This window comes from Ptychodera flava, chromosome 4 (genome assembly GCF_041260155.1).
Source record: "Ptychodera flava strain L36383 chromosome 4, AS_Pfla_20210202, whole genome shotgun sequence".
In the NCBI taxonomy this organism is placed as follows: Eukaryota; Metazoa; Hemichordata; class Enteropneusta; family Ptychoderidae; genus Ptychodera; species Ptychodera flava.
This window is the reverse complement of record NC_091931.1, coordinates 7,736,896-7,754,574: the sequence shown is the minus strand read 5'-3', so window position 1 is coordinate 7,754,574 and position 17,679 is coordinate 7,736,896. Positions and strand designations below refer to the sequence as shown.

At 37.0% G+C, this 17,679-nt stretch overlaps 1 long non-coding RNA gene across 1 annotated transcript; it reads right to left on the bottom strand.

Annotated features, from left to right (window-relative positions):
* Nucleotides 1–7,211: 7,211 nt before the first annotated feature.
* Nucleotides 7,212–17,422, bottom strand: LOC139130407 (uncharacterized). Its single transcript, XR_011551844.1, has 3 exons — nt 17,115–17,422; nt 10,168–10,303; nt 7,212–8,419 (listed from the first exon to the last, which is right to left on the bottom strand). It is a non-coding gene; the product is annotated as an uncharacterized lncRNA (long non-coding RNA).
* Between the last annotated feature and the right edge of the window lie 257 nt (nt 17,423–17,679).

Sequence of the window (17,679 nt, the reverse complement as noted above, 5' to 3'; positions counted from 1 at the left end):
GCGAATAATAAAAACAGTGGACATAAACTACAGTACTGGTTGGAATATAAAATTTAATAACAAAGAGGACCTCTCTTTTCTTACTTCAGGCAAAGTAGACACGGGCATTGCATTTGATAAGAGAGGAAATGGTTCTGCTATAAGACTGTACTTTTATTGTCCGCTTAAATAAGTCGTTAAGTTAGAGACTTTCCATTGGATAATGTTTCATCTCACATATTCACATTGATAACTCAGAATACTTTATGTTGTATGGACTATACTAGTGATGTCCAACCTCGAGCTTTGGTAATTCAAAAATGATCATATAGTATTTCGCCGTTTCGTTGGGCTCCATTCAGATCGTTTCAGCCGCTGAAATTTGCCTGATGACTGATAATTGAGCTGTACCTTGCATTGTTATGAAAAATGACATAGAGAATATTATGCGCTTAAACTCGCAATCCTTCCACTTTGCCGAGGCAAAAGCAAGGGAGGGGGACTCTTAAACTAATGACGTGTACGACGTTTCAATACATGTAACGGAAAGAATTACCTTGCATGCAACATACGAAAAAATACCAGACTTTTGTCGGAGGACGGGGAAAATAACTACGGGAGGAGCACAATTAATGACAGGGAGATATCGATGATTATAGCATTATATCTTTCTCAGAACTGTGTAACTGGTTGAGCAAAAGTTTAACAATTTCCTATCACCGACAAAATGTATCATTAGTCTATCTGCTGTAAAATGAAAAACCGCAGCCATCATGAAGCTCAAAGTATCGATTTTTTCTGCTATAATCATATTGAAACTATAAAATAAAATAAAATAAAATATAAAGTTCATGATCCTAGGCCCTCCCTGATCACGTATTTCTTTCAACTAGAAAACTAAAAAAGCCGCATTTCAGTATTTCAAATCTGGATCGCGGAAGTTTAAATTTCCATTTCCGATATTTTGGTCGGATTCAGACCAAAGTAATATGTACGAAATCGTACTCACAGCTTTATTGTATGACACCTCCGTTGATCTTAAGCTTTCGGTGACGACGCCCACGTCTTCACGGTGCTAAATGCATTTTCGTCAGATTTATTTTGTTTCATTGGGTCGATGTGACGAAGAAATTGACCGTATAACGTTTTGTGTTATACGTTGTCTGTTACGTTATTACAAGAGAGCATGTTTACTTTTTGTGTCGAAGTTATGCTTGACCACGTGTTCCACACCTATGATAACTACATATAAACACAAATGACTTTGGTTCGAGAACTTCCAACAAATACTAAAACTAACGACAATTCTATGGTTCCTATAAATTGAAATAGTGCAAGAGTTATTCTCAAATGTTTGTGCAGGATAATGGTTGACATTGTAGAGGCGAAGTGATAGGTAGAGAAATTCCCTAAAGTACGCAAGTTTGGCACAACCGAAAGAGCTCATTACTTTTAACGGGAGCAAGGGATATAATTATCGACAGCAAATGCGAGATTGTTATACGCCTTTTTAAATACACAAAGAAAGCCATCTCAAGGTAGCTGTTATTCAAATATCAGTCAAAACAGCATGGCAATATTTGCAATTATTTTAACCCTTGGCATAACATTTCAATTTATAAAAATTACAGATTTCAATAAGATATTATACATAAAAGCACTACAACACAATATTGGTTGACAAAATGCTTACAATCATTCCAAAACGCGGGTTATGTGAGGAGGAAATCGAGATGCAAAGAATAAGATTGGTGGAAGGGATCCAATATATTATTCTCCAAATTATATATAGCCTTCGAATGAATTATTGTGTAGGAATTAGAAAACCGTTGATTTACAAAACAAGTAAACAAAGTGTCTGCCCAATTGGTCCTATGAAACAAAATCAAACAGAAGTGAATGAATCGAAAGAAATAAAAACGCGTGTTAAACAGAACAATTGAAACTGACCAATTGTGTTTTTACAGTATTTTCATCAATTTGATTGTGGTCTGTCTTTATGATGACGATATCCACTATTTTCATTTCCTGGGTCTTAATTTCTGTTTATTGGACGTAATGATAATGGAAACAGCAATACAAGTCGACAAGTTAATGACTCCTTTCAACTGATTATTTTTCAAACAAAGTTGGCATTACTGTTTTTTTTTTGTAAAATACCAACATTTCCAAATGCTCTGATAGGCTTAAAATTTTCATAGTCCGTGTCATTCACAACCAATGATTGCTGTTTTCGTATACTGCCAACAGTTTTATCAATGGCGATATATCGAAGCAGACACAGCCTTTTCAAAGGTATATTTTACATGCTTTGCCCCTTTTCATATTGAAGATATAAAGAATCATTAATTGTTAGAGGAATGTCGTATGGTGTACCTAACAATAGATAATACAAAAATTCATAACTTCATTTATAGGTAGTTATTTTGTCAGATGTTTGCTTACATCGATGACAGCTATTTGCAGCTTGTATTGAAATATACAATTTCTACGCGTACATCCAGGCACACGCATATTGTAGTTTTTTTTACACCTACAGTAATTTGTTCACAACTTTTCAGCTCACGTATTCACAACCGTGAGCTAATGTCGCAGCGATGTCTGTCCGTGTGTCTGCGGGCCCGAGATCTCAAAAAACGCTCATCAGATCAGAATAAAATCTGGCACATGGATTAGTTTGCAAATGGCAAGAACTGGTGAGCATTTGGTGGGTGTGGCTTGCTGACTTTTTGCTCATTTGCATAATTATGAGTTTAGAAAAAAATCGGATATGCATTGAGAACGACTGCACACAATTTGGTGAGATTTGCTATCAATGTTGATGATATCTAGATGTATTAGTCGTAGAATGTATTAAGGGATGACATGAAAGACAATGGCTATTTGCATATTTAATAAACTTTCCTAATTTGGGATATATATCTGAATTGACTTGAACAATATTGATGAAACTTGCTATGTACATAAAAGATACTATTATGTAACAGCATTGAAAATGTTAAGCATTTCTTCTTCAGCCAATTCCTCATTTGCATAGTTCATGATTTTTCATAATTAGTGATATATATCTGAATTGACTTGACCAAAGTCGACGAAACTTGCTACAAATATTGAAGATACTATGATACAACATATGCCCTACTACCGAGGGATTTACTACTCTGGATGTACGCAGTCTATATACCAACATACCACACCAAGAAGGACTCGTCGCCATGGAAACTGCTTTACACCTTCATTCATGATACACCATGACATAAATTAAAGACATTATAAAACATGTTCAGTTTCTTTTCACAGATAACCATTCTCATTTAAGGATGAGCATTTTCGTCAAGTTACGGGTACCGCAATGGGGATCCCATTTTCTGTCAAGTATGCCAATATCTACATGACTTGGTTTCGTAAGTCTTTACTACTCAGTACAGAAAATTTGATGATGACTTAATTGATCTATTCACTATCACAGAAGTCGAATTGCAACAATATGTACAACATATCAACAGTGTCCTTCCTACAGTCAAGTTCGATGTTGAATATAGCAAAGAGCATTCCTTGATGTAAACATCATAGGAGACAGGGATAGACTAGAAAGTGACCTTCACACCAAACCAACAGATTCTGAATCCTACATCTCCCCGACCTCATGTCACCCATCCCACATATTCCGTCTTTACCGTATAGCGGAGCTATCTGTATCCGCCGGATATGTTCGTTAGATACTTGAATGGAACATCGACTTGACACATTCGCCAGTAAACTTGTTAATCTGGATACAAGAGGAAGCACATCGCCTCGATGATTAACAAAGTTCGCACACTTTATTGCAGAGACTTACTGCAGTATAAAACAAAATCACCAGAAACCAGACTGACATATGTCACCAATTACAACCCATTGGGTCCCGATGTTAAAAAGATTGTCTCTGATCACCATCACATACTTATGAAGTCAGATACTATAAATGACGCCACGCCTACAATTCCATTGATTTCATACAGACGATGTAAAAACCTCCTGTGATCTCCTTGTACACAACAAACAGAGAGTAAGTCATCGATAAAACACGTCCCATCCATGCAACGCTACGCGATGCGTCAATTGCAAATTCATGTTGACTACTTAATACACCATCACCAGCACTACCACTGGAGAACACCTCAAAATCAGAGGCGATCTCACCTGCAAGTCATCATGGGTAGTTTATTGCATAATATGTAGTTAATGTAAACAAATATACGTCGGACAGACAACTAATATCCTCAAACAGCGCATCTGTTGTCATCGTAGCTGTATCAGAAGGCAGCAATACAGTACAAGTCCACTAGTTGTACCTCATTATAATAGTCCTGGACACTAAGAAGAGAACTTCACAGTTGTTGCGATCGAACAAATACCAAACAAAGACTCGGTCAACTTAGATGCCAGAGAAACCTTTTGGATCAAGAAACTACGCACTTCGGACTAAACACGGAAACACCTCTAGCCGTGTAATTGACACGATCGAGTTCCGACAATCCAAGTTCAATCTCATTTACTATTGTTCCTGTCATCTGCTCATAACACTGAACTCCGTTAACACCTACACATGTACTTTCCCGTTGGCTGTAGTTTACCCCTGGATTCTATTCATCAGTTTGACCTGACGATGCCTTGTGAACAAGCCGAAGCTTGTCACTGTAAGAACCATAAGTTGTGTTTTGTTGAGACCATCAAAACTCTCAGATATATCGTACTCTCTGTGCCCAAGTTCAGAGGTTGCCATACAGCCATTATGGTGATAACCGGGAGGGCACATTGTATACATTTTGTGTATATATATATATATATATATATATATATATATATATATATATATATATATATATATATAATATATATATATAATATATATACACACTGTACAGTGTTTTGCCCAGAGTGCGTTCTTGCGTCTTTTGACGCAAAATTAGCAACAATGTCCCGCAAAAATACCGGACATGGGTCACAGGGACGCACTAAAATCAGGGCTAGAATTGTAAGTCCAGCGTCCACAGAGAGACTATTTTTAGCTACCAAATTACATACTTGATAGCCCGTACAGTTATTGCTTCTCTATTGAGACAATGAAACATTTAAAATTTAGTCTATTTTTTTCGTCACAATGTAAACACTATTGGAAAATCAGTTAGTCTGTTACAGTTTACGATTCAGGGTATATGGGCAAGGCGATGTGCGTCCACTGAGCCCTGCAGCCTAGCCTTGGGGACAGACTCAAATACCAGGCCACGTACGATCCCGATAACCAGGCAATGATTTCGGAAGCGGAAGGCTTGTAAAAAGAACAACAAACTTTTCACAAAGCAAATTTTATTGACCACCAACTTTGAATGAAACTTTTACTTGTAAATACATGTATATGCTAGTACAGTGAAGTACGGAGAATCAAATTTTCAGTCACTATACTAGCCCGGGCACATGGCATCAAACGGAATTGACTGTACGTGTATTTTGGTGTACTGGAAGCTCATGACTTCACCTAAAAATATCATCAACCCCACAATTTTGTTGAAACACTATATCCCTGACTTTCAAAGTAGTAATTTGCCTTAAATTTCCCCAGAAGGAATCTCATACAACTCTCCGATCGTCTGCAGGCCAGAGAGATCGAGGTCACCATGCTGAATTCCTTATATAGTCAAGATTGTAGCTGATCTTAACAAGAACCACCTAGCTTGTCAAAACAGCTTTATGGCAATGTGCTATTGCTATCATGAGGATCAAGGAGTTCTCTCAGATATTTGTGTTTTCGAACTTTATTTTTGCAATTTTCAGGGAAAATTGTCAGTCATTGGAGCAATTATAAAAAAGACGAGAACTTTATAGAAGTAATGGTTCCGAAGGGATTCGGAGCGTTCCCCTAGCGGAACTGAAAGAGACTCATCCTGCCACTGGACAGCATTCATTCATCCATTCATCTCATGTTTAGCACTTTCTCGGATTTCTGTGTTTATATCTCCATTTACCCCGAAGACCATAGATTCTGTTGCGTATTGCAATTCATTATTATAACCTGTGATTGCTGGGCCTGAAAGAATGACCATTTTAGACGGTAAGAGAAGTAAATTGGGCGAAACGGCCATATCAAGTTTTACACCAGTATTTGTTATTGTGTCTTGGTATCGCCGATAACTGATTACTTTGTCGGTATTACGAATTTCATCTTCGAGTAGAACGCCGAATTCTTTTTGGACTTGCTCTGCACTGCCAGTATCGCCCACTATGGTACTACGAATATTTACTTGTGCGCCGAGTATGCAATATACATATGCTTCAAGGCTTTCATTGAGCGGGCTAGACCGGCCTTTGTTGGACCCGAGTCTCCCTTCAGAAGGATGAAACTATTGTATTGCCCCTCCAATCCATCATTTCGACAGAAATAATAGTGTGGCCTGTCTTTCGGGTATTACATGTTTTTTCTTTCCAAAAATGATAGTGTATAAAAAACATTTTTCAACGAGAGGAAAAAGTCATGACTATTGTATACAGCAGCAGGTTGATGAACGGGACAGCGATTAGTGTAACAGTAATATTCATAACCATAACCAAGACCTGAGTTTTGACCGGCGCGATAACAAAAGTTGGACTTCATGGGACTTATATTTCCAAATTCGGTACAAAGAAGTTCATATTTCACCAGATTGTACGGTTTGTCACCGGCTTTGAAGACCCCTCCAGTATCGTCTGGAAGTGCAACCTCCGTTTCATGAAGGATGCGACTTACTGTAAAATATACATGAAAACGACAGAATGAACGTATTTGCGGCGGAACTTTGCTGTCCCAGAGATGGGCGAATGAAATACCACAACCAGTAGTGCTGCACCATACGGCGAAATTGTTCATTACATCTCGTGGCACTTTTTGTTTTTACTTCAAGTATTAGAAGATTCAATATCAAAATCGCTGTATTAGCGCCATAAATAGCCCCATTTACAGGTAAACGAAATTTTACTATGACAAAATATTTCACACTGACAGCTTTCAATGGCACATCTGGCCAGGTAATGGCTGTAAGAATATATATAAGCGCACATTACTTTAATAGTTCTTAATCTTTATACTTCAGCAAAATCTATGACGATACTCTAAATATTCAACAATGGCGTACTTGTGATTCACCTTAAATCTTCTTCATTATTTTACCAAGAAATGCTCTACATTATCAAGTTGTCAAGACCGTGTGTTTGACTCGAGATACAGGTCTTTCAGGTTGACCATTTACTCTTGCATGTTCATCACATATGTTTTCTTGTAAAGTATACACAGGCTTTGTTGATAAGCCAGACATTAAAAGTTGCCGACTCTTTTTAACTACTGGTTAGAAAAACATGAAAGTCTCTTAGGTCTTACCAAAGAGGCATCTCGAAATTTATGACCACTTTATGACCTCTTTCACGTAAAGAGAAAGGCAATTTACTGCAACCACACATACAAGTTGACCACTCACACACAATGCAGTGCTGAATAAATTTGTACTGCCAGGAATTTTTTAAAAGCAAATAGATAATACAGTTGAGGTAAGTAAATAAAGTGTTCATTCGGTACACCTATACAAGCGTCGTCGCACGCTAGTGAAAGTTACATTTGAATAAAACGAAACAAAACAAACAAACCTTAACTATGGACATACAGTACTTTCAAACACAAATGTTTTACTGAACCTTATCTCTTAAATATTCCACTCATTGTATCATTCATTGACTGCAAAGCTGCTCAATGGAACATTACCCTTTAGAATACAAACTCGCCGTTTCTTTAGCTTGCAGGTCACAGAAAGAAACTGTATCCTCTGTACCGATAATGTTAAGTTAAAGACGAACAACATTTTGTCTTTCAATGTAGACTATACGATGACATTCGGTCACGGTTTATTTCAGCAAATACTGTCATACTAACGAGTGAGAAATTAGAACATCATTTTTGTCTAGAAATCACAAAATAATTCACAAAGTGTTTATTAATTGTTCTTCGAAAGGAAGAATGTCACTGCTGACACATAACCCTTCCTTCATTTGGAAAAGTGATATATTATATTATTATTTCAAAGAGCAGGCAGAATTTTTTTCAGTACAAATGACTCACAAAGCAATTACTCGGCTAGGGTTTCACATAAATTGCTTTTTGTACATGGTGAAGGCTTTATCTTTTTTGTACATAGTTATGTATGTGAAACCGCGGCACTATGATAAAGTAACAATTACAAACTATAAACAAGAATTTCGCCCGGTTAAAGAACACATTTCGTTCATTATTTCCTGGCAACAACCGTGATAAGAGGAGCCATCATGCAATACTCTCCATGGAAGGTACGAAACACAAATGTAAGTGCGTCCTTTATATATTCTTCTCTTCTATCTTCTGGAAACCTTTCGAGCTGACCCATAAAGTTTGGGAATACCGCTACAAGAGAGGTTACAGTAACTTTTGTGAAAATTGATAAGAAATGTTTAAAGTCTTTGTTTTCTCCAATAGAGCACAAACTTGCTGTGGTCGCTGATTTATGGTACAAGCCGTCCTGCAGCAGTATGTAGTCGACCACGTCTGTCACGCAATGTTTCATTTATCTAAAACGATTTAATGGCTCGTGTAAAGGAAATTCTACGTAAAGTGTTTGCAAACATAATCGCCTGTTATTTGACAGATATTTGGGTCTTTTTGTACTACTATCGAGTATCTTTCATAATCCGTAAAAGTGGCAAAAGGTTAATGAAATCTGTGGACAGATGCCGGCAATTAGCACTTAACACACACACACACACACACACACACACACACACACACACATATATATATATATATATATATATATATATATATATATATATCGAAGTATAAAGATGTCCTCATGAGAAGTTAAAGTGCTCGATGCGGAAAGCAGAGTGTTATAAATAATAACACAAATTACTTCAAGTACACAGTAATAATATCTGTTACTTCAGTTTCATGCCTTCTGCAATCTTAAGATTGAAAGGATTCTTAGCAAAACTCTCATTTATATGTTCATTATATGATCATTCTGTCTATAGCAATTATTAACGTTGCCTTATATATAAAGATTGACAAATTAATAATATGTGAAGATTCTACGTTTAAAATAAAGATACTTTTTCTCTAGTCTGGTTGTCATGTAACTAAACAGGCAATAAATCCCTTCGAAGTGTTTGTAAAGTGGACAAAACGCAAGAAAGTAATCTCATCTTCTTGGACTGAAACATTTTGCTTTTCACAAAAGAGGAAAATTCTGTTTTGAACACCAATGCCTGTATGTCTTCCAGTTTTTCTTATGAGACTATGATTCGAACATCTGAATTTTGATAGTGCGAATTTGTACCTAATGGGATGGACACATTTAATATACATTTCTGGTTCAAAATAAAACTTAAACATGAATAAAGAATAATAATAATAATAATAATAATAATAATAATAATAGTAATAATAATTTGTTTTCTCTGCCCTCGATGAGGCTTTCTTCAAACAATTATGTGCTGCGTTTCGAGAAGAACCATCAGATCTAGAATAGAAACAGCACCTTGTTTCACGTTTCAAGATTTGCACCGCATACTCTTTGTGAGTTTACATAGCATGTCGTACGACTTTGCTTTCCAAATAAAATTATCCTTTTCCCCACTTTAGACACATAAATATTTTTAACGAAACCTTTATGGCCACTGAAATATATATTTAATAAAGTGTTCCGCACAGTTTATGTTTTGCAAGTTTTTTCTTTTTTAATTCAAAAATATGTAAATCTTTAACGAATGGTAAGGGTAATAAAATGGTCTTGCCCCCGCCCCCATATCTTTTTATTTTGATTGCTCTCCTCAAATATTTACAGCATGAATCCTCTTTGGTATTTCATTGGTGCATAGTATGCGACCAATTCTTTCATTCAAGAGGACATGATAGAGTTGAGCAAAAGAGCGCACTGTGCAGCCGGCGGTAAACAGGATATGAAACAATCTAGTTTAAAGAGCATGCGTGTTGATCGCAGTCTCTGAAATGTCATGACTTGCATTTCCAAATCAAAATCAATTAATTAAAATTATTTATTTCAAACAGATAATTTTATGATAAATTTTGAGCAGCTAGTCAAAAGGTCTTACTGCCAAATAGAAAGAATGATGTAAGAACTGTGAATAGCCTACCTTTTGCCTCATCATATTTGAAAACGATCTTTGGTATATCCTCTGTACAATCGACGTCTCTAAAACCAATATCAACCAGTATTTGTTTCAACTCATCAACACTTCCTTTGAAAGGGTAGTAGTGATGCTCATAACCCTGGAATATACCACAGTGTATATATATATATATTATATATATATATATATATATATTATATATATATATATATATATATATATATATATATATATATATATATAAGCATATATAGTAACATATAAGTAACATATCAGTAACATATATATAGTAACATCCCTTCGTATATTTTTTATGGCACTGTATTGTCAGAATATCTTCGCATTGCTCGCGCAACACTTCTAATAGAAGATTTTCTTCCAAGAGTTGCCAGCCTGTACAACAGGATGTTGTCTCAAGGAGGACAACAACCTAAAATTATCAGAGAGTTCCATAAAGCTATGTCAAGACATGCTCAATTTTTTGAAAAATTCAATGTAACCGAAAGACATCATATATAACATAAGACTCAGAATAACTTAAGGTGTGGTGGTACCTGATCAGTACCGCTTGGGGAGCCAAGGCAGTTGACTGTATTGTCTTCAAATCCCCGAAATAGTCGCTTTGGTAAATAACTGATGAGCACCTAGGAGATTTTGATGATGTTATTTCCTTGCTGTGTATTAATTGTTATAAACTAATCCTGCTGATGTCATATCTGCATCATTCATATGACACAATCATAGAGAACCCATGATGATCTATTGCTTGCACTTGCATGCCGTTGCTTTGCATCATTGCTGTATTTGTTTCCGTCCGAGTGGATTTAAACTGTTTAACTACTTTTGAATATATATATATTATATATATATATATATATATATTATATATATATATATATATATATATATATATTATATATATTCTGAGAGTTTTGATGGTCTCAACAAAACACAACTTATGGTTCTTACAGTGACAAGCTTCGGCTTGTTCACAAGGCATCGTCAGGTCAAACTGATGAATAGAATCCAGGGGTAAACTACAGCCAACGGGAAAGTACATGTGTAGGTGTTAACGGAGTTCAGTGTAATGAGCAGATGACAGGAACAATAGTAAAATGAGATTGAACTTGGATTGTCGGAACTCGATCGTGTCAATTACACGGCTAGAGGTGTTTCCGTGTTTAGTCCGAAGTGCGTAGTTTCTTGATCCAAAAGGTTTCTCTGGCATCTAAGTTGACCGAGTCTTTGTTTGGTATTTGTTCGATCGCAACAACTGTGAAGTTCTCTTCTTAGTGTCCAGGACTATTATAATGAGGTACAACTAGTGGACTTGTACTGTATTGCTGCCTTCTGATACAGCTACGATGACAACAGATGCGCTGTTTGAGGATATTAGTTGTCTGTCCGACGTATATTTGTTTACATTAACTACATATTATGCAATAAACTACCCATGATGACTTGCAGGTGAGATCGCCTCTGATTTTGAGGTGTTCTCCAGTGGTAGTGCTGGTGATGGTGTATTAAGTAGTCAACATGAATTTGCAATTGACGCATCGCGTAGCGTTGCATGGATGGGACGTGTTTTATCGATGACTTACTCTCTGTTTGTTGTGTACAAGGAGATCACAGGAGGTTTTTACATCGTCTGTATGAAATCAATGGAATTGTAGGCGTGGCGTCATTTATAGTATCTGACTTCATAAGTATGTGATGGTGATCAGAGACAATCTTTTAACATCGGGACCCAATGGGTTGTAATTGGTGACATATGTCAGTCTGGTTTCTGGTGATTTTGTTTTATACTGCAGTAAGTCTCTGCAATAAAGTGTGCGAACTTTGTTAATCATCGAGGCGATGTGCTTCCTCTTGTATCCAGATTTAACAAGTTTACTGGCGAATGTGTCAAGTCGATGTTCCATTCAAGTATCTAACGAACATATCCGGCGGATACAGATAGCTCCGCTATACGGTAAAGAGCGGAATATGTGGGGTGGGTGACATGAGGTCGGGGAGATGTAGGATTCAGAATCTGTTGGTTTGGTGTGAAGGTCACTTTCTAGTCTATCCCTGTCTCCTATGATGTTTACATCAAGGAATGCTCTTTGCTATATTCAACATCGAACTTGACTGTAGGAAGGACACTGTTGATATGTTGTACATATTGTTGCAATTCGACTTCTGTGATAGTGAATAGATCAATTAAGTCATCATCAAATTTTCTGTACTGAGTAGTAAAGACTTACGAAACCAAGTCATGTAGATATTGGCATACTTGACAGCAAATGGGATCCCCATTGCGGTACCTGTAACTTGACGAAAATGCTCATCCTTAAATGAGAATGGTTATTTGTGAAAAGAAACTGAACATGTTTTATAATGTCTTTAATTTATGTCAGGGTGTATCATGAATGAAGGTGTAGAGCAGTTTCCATGGCGACGAGTCCTTCTTGGTGTGGTATGTTGGTATATAGACTGCGTACATCCAGAGTAGTAAATCCCTCGGTAGTAGGGCATATGTATTGTTAAATTGGTTAAGATGGGCAAGGAATTCTGTAGGATCTTGCACAAGTTCGCTCCTGCGGTAATCTGCTTCTGTGGCTGTTAGGATGAAGTCCAACCAAACATTGACTATTTATATGGCTACAAATCGGTCTACCAGGTGTAATAACATGTTTATCAAGTTTTTCTTGTGACAGCTTATGGATCTTCAATAGATTGTAGGAGTATGATTCCTCCGAATCGTCAATATTGCACAAGGCATCGAATGTAGTATCAAATTGTAAAAAAAATGTTCTTGCTGTTCTGAATCAGGAATAAGGGGAACTTCAGACCACAGTACGCGTAGATGGAGCAAATATATAGATCAGGCAACACAGAAATTAACGTTGCGCTCGAAACTTTATTTCCCCAGGTCAGCCTGATGGCTGCCTGGGGCAACTCTTAGCTCCGAGAGCCTGGAGATATGCTCACTCCAAGGCCCCCTAGTCCCACTCTGAAATTTACAATACTTTGTCGACAAGAAAACTTGCCAACGCTAGTTTCACAATGATTAATACGTAGTATGTATGAGACATGTCACAACACCATTGTTTTAAATCCAAGCTGTGAAAATATGAAAAGCGATACTTAACAGCTACAGTTCTGATAAAGTTCGACTACATTGTCTTTCTATTGTCCAACCTTGCGTGAGACATTTCATGCATAATCATAGGAATTCACGAGACACGCGGGTGCCTGGAATGGCGCTGCCATTGAATTTAAACAGAAGAAACTTGAAAATGTAATTTGCCGCCAGTTTTGAAGAATTACACCTCCGGTAAATCGTGGGAATTCAAGCCCAAGTGGCGAAATGTTGAAATTTGGCGAATTACTAGAATGAAGATTTTACAGTAACCGGTATAAATTATTAAACATGACAGTAGCTTCATCAATGACGTCATGGCGATAAGGAAAGTTACAGTGTTTTTTCAATGATTTGATGACGGTTACAGTGACATCAGAATCTTCTCTTTCATAAAAATTCTTGTCATTCAGTTGTCGTCGGCATTCTTGATCGTAGTCGGTTTTATTCAGCAGGACCTGAGCTCCTCTTTTGTCAGCTTTGGTGATAACTATACTTTCATTATCTTTGAGTTCATTAAGTGCGGCACGTTCTTGTGTTGTCAAATTGTCGACGGTGGAGTTGAAACGGGCTGGTTTATAAGAGTACACTTCGGTCAATAATTTAGAGGAGTAGGCATCAACAAATTTATCAATACCAGGTTTTGGCGTCCACGTCTTCGTAGGTTTATATTATTTTAGCACATAAAAGTCGCACTTTCCTGATGTGTGTCGCACAATCGTATACCATAGCCTTCGCGTCGAGGGTTTGGGTTTCGGGCAGAAGCCAAGTCCATGGCCTAATAGATGTATTGCGCTTCATCAAGTTGATTGTCACTAAGGTTGACCACCAGTCCGTTGACCGACTTGAATGACGAATCTTGAGGTTCCTATGGTAGCGACGGTGTGCATTAATTTTACGAGTGTTTTTATCAAATTGACTTTGTCTCTTACCACCGTCACAGTTAGTGATGGAACTTACATCGGCAATGTTGTTATCATCACATTGAGTAGGTTGCATCCTGAGAAATTTTGCCAGATGACACCTTTTCATGTTTTCGTCAGTTTTTTTTTAACTTGCCGTTGAATTCGTCTGTTCAACCATCTTAATAAACGGCCATTAATGTGATTTTTGAGACAGTTGTTTAGATATTGTATTTTATCGGGGAGTTTCAGTTTCAGTTAAAGTCTTTTAATGGCGTATGAGACGATTTTGAAGCTGTCTTACTGTTTCTTCGATGATACTTGTTCACATATTTGTAGGTTGGTATCAGCTACTCGTGGCTTGTATTTCCATACAAGTGATCTGGGAAAACTGTTTGATTGTTTACATGACTGTAGAAACTTGGTATGGTTTTTGAATCTGGTAAGTTTGTCCGAGATGCTTTCCCGAGGGCACTAATGTTTTTCTGGAAGCCGTTCATGGCAGTGACAGTATACATAATATACATAATACACACACACACACACACACACACACACACACACACACACACACACATATATAATATATATATATATATATATATATATATATATATATATTGTATTGTGTGTGTATGTCTGTTTGTCTGTCTGTCTGTCCATTTGTCTGTCTGTGTGTCTGTGTGTAAAGAGGATCACAGAAAATCCAAACAAACAAAATTCGGTATCACTAAAGTATGATAGTAATGCTGAGATATTCTTTACAGAGGAAGACGTTGTTAATTTACTTCAATTCCTCATCGACAACATATTTGTTGGATCTTGGGGACTCGTTTTCCAACAGTGCAAAGGAATTCCTTTGGGTACTAATTTTGCCCCTTTGCTTACTGACTTATTTCTGCATTTATATCAAAGCTAAGGTCTCCCAGAACTTAGTCAAACAATATTATCTTTATCTAAAGTTTGACCTTTACATTCAGAACATAGATAATGTCATTTCTCTGAATAATTCCCGATTCACTATCTCCCTATGATTTCGGATGGAGATTAAGTAACTATTGAATAAGCTTCGTCAGCTTCGTATGTGGATATTTATCTCTAGTTTCACTCTGATGGTAAGCTTCTACTAGACTGAACTTAAGTATCAATTTCCCTCACCTAGACAGTAGCATTGCACGGTACTAATCTATGGAGTATACAAATCTCAGCTTATTCGTTATGCGAGAGCATGCAGTGTATGGTGATTTTGCTGCGAGACATAGCCGCCTGTCTTGTTTATAACTCAAATTGTTTAAACTATAGACAAAGGGTGGCCTCTACATTAAAACGTGTTTTGGCACGTATCATGGGCTTGTAGATAAGTATGTTTTGACTCTCAGACGGATGATGACTGATGACATCAGTGACATCAGTCTGTAGATCATACCCCTTCCTATTTTGACTTACAATATTGGTATATTGTGGATGCCACGTGTTGGCAAGATGCAATTTCCCTTTCGAAAAGCCTGACATCACTACTTCTTGATTGTTTTACAGGTGTTCAATATATCTTTCTTTCACGACTTTGACTGTTTTTATATGAACGGCTACTTTTGTCATAGTCTGTGCTCTTCTGTGTTGTTCTGTGTTTGTCACATACAATAAGGGAGCCGTCATTATTTACGGCCTGGGGGAGGGTCGGAAGAATTTCATCGGAAACTCAAAAATTTCGAGTACCCCCCTGCCAACCATGATGAATTTGAGTACCCCCATCTCTAACTCAAAAATTTTGACTTACCCCCTCCCACTTATAAAAGTTAAAAACCAATACATGTATTTGTAAAATTTACAAAAATACAGCAATAAGTGACAACAAAATACAGTATCCAACCATATACTATTGTTTAATTTGGATGTGTATCATGACAGGGTTTTTACTGGGATATCTGACTTGGCAAAATTTGAAAGTACAGGAGGTGAACACACGAGATGCTGAGGGGCAAAGCGTCAGAGGGGGCTGTCCCTATCTTGCATGGAAAATTTTGAGAAATTGATGTATGCAATGCTGCAGTCTGCTGCAATCTGAGAGGTTTGTTTAAGATTTTTCTGCGTAAAACTTAAAACACCCAATTGAACCCTGATATTTTTATAACATTATTTGAATGATCAGTGTTTGAGTCAAGATATTCAACAACCAAACAATCCCAATACATTTTGTGAAAAACTATTCCCAGTTTGCCAGAGATTGACCAAAGACCAAAGAATATGCAGGGATGGAAAATCTGTGACCTTCTTGTGTCATTTCTCCACTGCCAGCTTCTAATGAAAAACCCTGAATACAGTATGGCTAGATGTCAAAATTGGTATTGAACTTAAGTCAATTAAAATATATGTTTCTGTGATAATAAAGGATAAATTCACAACAGTTCAGTTTTGTCCCAGATCATGTGAAAAATTTGGGATGTGTAATTTGGATTGATGTGTACAATGGTGCAGTCTGGTGCAATCTGAGAGAAGTTTTCAGTTTTTCTTTTACTAGTAAAACTGTTAGAACACCCCAAGGGGGGTCACGAGAGGAGGGGTGTCTCGCATCGACAATTTTGAGAAATTGGTGTGTGCAATGGTGCAATCTGAGAGGTGTTTCAATTTATTTCGCACAAAAAATTGAGTAACCCCCTTGTTCCCTTCCTCTCTACATTTTGAGTAACCCTCTTGACGTTTTCAATATTTTGAGGGACGCCCCTCACATTCCTCGGACCCCCAGGTCGTAAATAATAACGGCTCCATAACTATGTAAAACGACTTTTGACCCATGATTGATTGGTAACTGGTGGATATGATCACTATTAACATGCATCACCTAATGTAGTCCGGTGCTTTTAAATAAGTCTCTGATTATACAAAACCGATAAAACACATACTATTACTTGTAAATTAGATGTTACCTTCATGAATGCTTCCCACTTCGGACTTGTGTAGCTGTTGATAACTGTCACAGTGTCAATTACGTTTTGATTCTGTTGTGTCATATTCATGAAACACTGACCACCTTGTTTCAAACTCTGATGTATGCCTTCAAAGGCAGTCTTGTAATCTTTCATCCAGTGTAAGGCAAAGTTTGCGACGACTTTGTCGAACGAATTTCTTTACTCTTCATATGTGGACAGCTTTGTAGCATCGCCAACACTGTAGGTTATGTTTTTAGCTTTGGAGATTTCCTTGGCTTCTTCGATCATCTCAGGGGAGATGTCAAAGGCTGCATGATGAAACAAGAACCATAGATACTTGCATGCATGCATGCATGCATGCATACACACAGACACATATATACATACATACATACATACATACATACATACATATACATACATACATACATACACACACACTTACATACACACACATACATACTACATACATACATACATACATACATACATACATACATACATACATACATACATACATACATAATTACAGCAAATGCATTAACTGTTCTTTGTGACCATA